Consider the following 6,374-nt stretch of genomic DNA (forward strand, 5'->3'; position numbering starts at 1 on the left):
TGTGTGTATGCATATATGCCTGTATATATAGTTCTTGAACATGTCGAAACTATGGGAATTCTGGTCTCCATGGCTGATGAGAGGACTTCTTTGTCTAACATTTTCTGTTAATCGTTTCCGAGTTCTACTGCTATTTTTACTACATACATACATACATACATACACAAGACACACATACACATTCATACATATGTGCATAAATACATACGCAGAGATATTCTTTCAACTATTTTACATTTAGGAGTACATTATCCAATATGTCTTCGCTTTTGAAGAACTTAAAGAATGACTTGTTAGGAATTCGTGGCCGTTTTTCAAGGTTGGAACTTCTTAAAATCTAATTGTATACATGCATGTATGTGTGTACACGGGTGCGCATGTGTATGTGTATGTGTGTGTGCGTGCGTGCGTGTGAGTGTGTGTGTGTTTGTGTGTGTGCGTGTGTCTGTGTGTGTGTGTGTGTCTGAGTGCGTGTGTATCTATGTGCACGTGTTTCGTGTTATGTTCTCCTCGAGACCGATAGAGTAAGTACCAGATAAATTAAAAAGTGTTAGGGTCGTTCTGTGTGCGGGTGTGTATGCATGCGTGTGTGCGTGTGTATGTGTGTGATGGAGAGAGGTAAAAAAGAGAGAGTTAGAGAGAGAGAGAAAGAGCGAGAGAGAGAAAGAGCGAGAGAGAGAAAGTGGGACTGAGAGAGAGAAAGAGACAGTGAGAGAGAGAAAAAGTGAGAGAGGGAGAGAAAGAAAAGAGAGACTGAGAGAGAGAGGGAGAGAGAGAGGGAGAGAGAGAAAAAAGAGCGAGTGAGAGAGAGGGAAAAAGAGAGAGAGGGAAAAAGAGAGACTGGGAGAGTGAGAGAAAGAGAGAGAGCAACTGAGAGAGAGAGAGAGAGAGAGAGAGAGAGAGAGATTATGAAGGTTTTAACTGCGTAGTTTCTTAATTCTTTATTGCCCACAAGGGGACAAACAAGGACAGACAAAGGGATTAAGCCAATTACATCGACCCCAGTGCGTAACTGGTACTTAATTTATCGACCCCGAAAGGATGAAAGGCAAAGTGACGTAGTTTCTTGCTGACGGTTTCAGAAAGATTGGGAAACGTCAACTCCATTGATGCTAGTCATTGCAAAAAGAAAGTAGAAATGAGGTGACTTTGTAAGAATAAAAAAAAAGTTCATATCAAGTTTGAGCAAGTTTGTATTATGCAGGCGGATGAACTTCTCCGGGAGACATTGCTTACAATAAGGAACAGCTACTTCTTTATTGGAAGAAGATTTAAGGCAAGATATTGTAAAATAGGGTACTTATCAGGGATTTAGTCTAAATGCGTAGAAGAACCTGTGTGTATTTTTAAGGCTTGGATATGTTAGTATTGTTTAATTATGAAACGTTATATATTTAAACTAATATATATTTTCTCTCATATTGCGGTCTGGGCTAGAGGGAGGCGCAAGGCTTAGCGGTTAGGGTATTGGACCCATGATCGTAAGATTGTGGTTTCGATTCCTGGACTGTGCGATGCGTTGCGTTCTTGTGCAAAATATTTCATTTCACGTTGCTCCAGTCCACTCAGCTGGTAAAAATGAGTAATCCTGTGGTGGATCGGCGTCCCGGAAACCGGGAAACCGGAAATCAGCCCTTATGATTCTATGATTCACGCAGGAACTTTACTTTATTTTCTATACTGGACAAGTGTATCATGCCGAAAGGGAAATATAGCTATGGTTTCCGATGGATCTCTCATAAGTCTGATCCTGGTTTGGTAAAGATAAAAATCTTGATTTGGAAGTGAAGAATATATCATTATATGCGCCAGTGACTGAAGGTCTGCTTTATAAAATATTTTTAATGAGTATCTGTTCGCAGAAAGTGATAAATTAAGTAACTGGTGTTGGCTGAACGGAGCTTACTGAAAATTCTGCTTCACACAAACCTTACATGTGTGCAGTAGTGGAGAACGTATTAAAGGTGCCCTGGTGTCAGTGCTCTTGTAGTAGATAGCTTTGAATGCAATATAACCATCGAAAGAAAGAGAGGGTGGCAGTATAGGAGAGAGAGAGAGAGAGAGAGAGAAAGAGAGAGAGAGAGCGAGAGAGAGAGAGAGAGAGAGAGAAAGTAAGAGAAGGAAGAGATAATAAAGACAGACAACAAGGGGAATAGGATACTAAAGAAGAACAAAAGGGAAAAATGGTGAAGAAGAGAAAAAGATTAATGATGTAGGAAATTATGAAATGATATCTAGAAACGCAACTCTGCCATTATAGATACAATAGTCAATAAACAAAGCAAGGTTTAAGGCAATTAAATAACAATTGTTGATTTTTCACTATACTAAAAGCACTTATTTGATGAGAGACGAAAGTGCTGCCTGCTAGTAAGTCTATAGCATTCCATTCATCTCTGTGCAATGAGATAAAAGATGATGGGATAGAGTGGATAGAGTGGAAGTTTCGAAGTGTGGGGGAAATATGTAAATTTAAACCTGGAAGTTAGGAAAATCTGTCTAGAACAGCAATCAGATCATTGTGGATATGATAGCTGGCCGATACATAGAGCAAAGATTAGGGCAATGTGGTTATTGTATGGGAAAAGATCTGAGCAGGATTATACAGAATGTGGGGGTAATGAGAAATATTGATCTCAATTTGGAAAAAAAGAAGACTTTCCCAAGTGTATTAAACAAGTTAGAGTAAACACTTGTAAATGAGATTCGAGATCAGATCCACGTTAAAGTTGCCCAAAGTAGAGCGTAAGTAACTGATTCAACAGAATTGATTTGTAAGGTCAAGGAAATGAATTTATAGGAAGACGTTTATGTTTCTTCTCAAAAGCATTATTAATTATTAGCAACGTAAGTGGAGAGGTTCTAAGCAGAAATCAAAATCGGATCACTGTTATAATTTTCGGTTGCTTAAAATAATATCGGTGAGGACGCGATCGACGATTAACTCGACCCAAGTATAATTCTGCTGCTTATTATATGAATATCAGAGATAAATCAAAATACAAAATACAAAAAACAAAAGAAAAAAGAAAAAAAACGGTTAGATTCAGAGGCGTGGCGACGAAAATAAATGTATTCCAGCCTTGAAGTATGTTAAGCCATCTACATAATGCAAAAGTCCGAACTAATAAACGTTTCTTCTGATTGATCAGAGACGCTTTATATATCAGGAAAAAAGCATCATGGCCGGAAACACGTTTATATCTTTTCTCAGTTTATTGAGGAAAATAAAGACTTCGACCAGGAATCGACCTGGTGCCACCACCTGCGATTTTCAATAACGGTTTTCTTATTTTATGAAGCTCGCCAAAAAAGGTGTTCTGAATATTAATTTTTACTTAAAAGAAAAGACCAAGTATGATTTCTTTATAAGGGTGAATATCCTATGTTCCACAAAAGAAAGACTGATAGTCACAGCAGGAACGACGTTAATCGTAGATCTATGACCAGAACTGAGCTGAGTCTAAATAACAATAAATATGATTTAATAATTTAATCGATCTTACTTATTTTTCTGCATCGATATCTCATCGTTTTAACGACACTCCATATGTTACCAGCAGGATATCATTTTTCCTTATATCTTATCTTTTACTTTTTAGACTGTGGCCATGCTGGGGCACTGCCTTGAAAAATTTTTAGTCGAACGTATTGACTCAAGTAGCTCTTTTTTTAAAAGTCTGGTATTTATTCTATCGGCCCTTTTTCCAAACCGTCTAGCTACGGGGACCTAAACACACCGGCACTGGTTGTCCAGCGGTAATTAGGGGACAGAACAAAGTACGTCAATCTACATTAGGATTAAGAGGGATCAACTTTTTTTCCTTCTCTGCATGTCATTTGCATTTGATTTGAATAGTTACTCCTTATTCTTTCTTTTGCGGGTTTTTTTAGCGCTTAGAGTATTGACATGCAAACCCCATATACACCCATTGAGGATTATCATCTAAACCTTTTATGGACAAACTGCAGCCCGCGGGACTATCTGAAATGACATGCCTAACCAACAATTACCGTGTATTTTCTTAGTTGCTTCGGCTCACCTGATAATGAACCATATCTCATCCAGCCCGCTTCTAGAGAAAGGTTGATTTACTTGGTCTAAACCCTGAATATGGACTAAGTGCTAGTAATCAGAACGTTCACACATGTCACTGGTTCATACTTTCAATAGTTAGAGAGCCACATGTCCTCCGGGTGTCCATTTCAGAGTTATCGTTTCTGTGTAAAATTCCCGCATCTATCTGCTCTTGGTCTGCGCGACAAGAAACAACCTAGGGCTGAACATCAACGAAAATAACTTAAGACGGCAATATTTAGACATAAAACGAAACATGGGTTAACGTTACCGTAAATTCGATATTCTACTAAGATTACCCTTTCGACCGATCTAAATTAAGATGGCGACCAACATTCGGGGTCGGTAAAAAAAGTACCAGTCAAGTACTGGGGTCGATGTATTCGATTATCCCCTCGCCCCAAAATTTCAGGCTTTGTGCCTATAGTAGAAAGGATTGTTATGGCTATTAGATGGTAAAACGAGATTTGAGGAAAATTTAGCTTCACTTACCAGTAAGTTGAGTGACTGCAATGCAGTTCTCTCCTTGGTACCTGGACAAATCTGCGTGCATTAGGTTTAATCTATGACGGTGACGGAATCCAATGTTAAAGTCTAGGTTTATAATTTGCATTATTTAGCAATTATTTAATTGTTTGTATAACCCTTTCACTACCAAATTAAATTTCATGGTTATTCCAATAATGATGCTAGATATCTACCAAAAACAGAAATGTTATTTTCTGCAAGTCAGTTGCCTTAATACATTTGACATATCTCAACAGAATCTTATTTCATACATGACATTCCTCAACAACAAGTAGATTGGAATATAAACCTGCTTTTCGTGATTAAGGATAAAGAAATATTGGGTGGATGCATCTGCTTTTTACAGTAAAAGGGTTATGTCGTAAATATTTTTGCTTCAGTTCTCTTGTCATCATTTAACGACTTCGCCTTGTTTTCTTTCTTCTATTGTTATCGCCACAATGTATTACGACAAAATCTTTATCTCCATACCTCCAACTCCCTGGAATTTAATCAGTGCCATCATTTCTCAACAGTTCTTACTTAACCTGCAGAAACTGAGACTAAACATCAATCACACGAGCCTCAGCATTCTAAACGAACCTCCATAATTCATGAGGATATCTTACCAAAACCTTAGAAGACAAATGCAATGATAATCTCAATATTCTTGGCGCACGTAAATAGATTATTAAAAAGTAATACTGTCTAACTTCTTGTGTAAGTACTTAGGGATTCCATGGTGCAATAATACAAAAAGTTATTCTTTTAAGCACTGCCACTATCCTTCGTAGAACATTTTCCGTATGATAATTCCATCTAATTTTATACATATTTTGCTTTGTCAATTTGTATTTTTTTTCCCATAGAGAACATGTCATATGCTAACCATAACTTCAAATATTCTATGTCATCGGATAATGACACGGCAAGAAATGAATACAAACAACGAATGGAATTGAATACAAAATAATGTTTTACGTGTTAGAACTTCGTAATTTTTCTACGAGCACGTGCGCACGCGTACACATACACGATGGCACACGCACATTTAATTTGGAGCTCTGTATATGTATGCATGGGTATATACATACATACATACATACATACATACACATGCACACACACACACACACACACACACACACACACACACACACACACACACACACACACACACACATAATGTCTGTATATATTATTTCAGGTTACTCTTAGTGCTACTAGTAACATTATAATCCAATATAGTCTGTCGCATGGTCAGACCACTGGCGATTAAAACAGCAACTGCTTGGTAAGGAAGATGATTTTCGTTCGACACTCTGCAGGACGAAAAAACAAAGCCCGTCAAAGAGGTGAATGAGTTAATGGCTGATCGACAGTTAGGAATGAGACAACCTTTGATGTTACACTCGCGACTTTTCATTCAATGATGCGTATATATTTAGACACACACATGTATGTATGTATCTGTGTGTTACAGTTCTATATTTAAGAGATGGGGAATTATTTACATTATTTCCATTTGACGGATATTTGCCCTCATCTTTGTTGTTAACACAACGTTTCGGCTGATATACCCTCCAGCCTTCATCAGGTGTCTTGGGAAAATTTCGAAGGTATTTTTCGATGTTATTGTTGTTGTTATTATTATTATTATTATTATTATTATTATTATTATTATTATTATTATTATTATTATTATTATCATCATTATTATTCAGGTCACTGCTTGGAATCGAACTCGGAATCTTGGGGTTAGTAGACCGCGCTCTTAAACACTACGCCA

The sequence above is a fragment of the Octopus bimaculoides genome, chromosome 6, assembly GCF_046866305.1.
Source record: "Octopus bimaculoides isolate indiv1 chromosome 6, ASM4686630v1, whole genome shotgun sequence".
Lineage (NCBI taxonomy): Eukaryota > Metazoa > Mollusca > Cephalopoda > Octopoda > Octopodidae > Octopus > Octopus bimaculoides.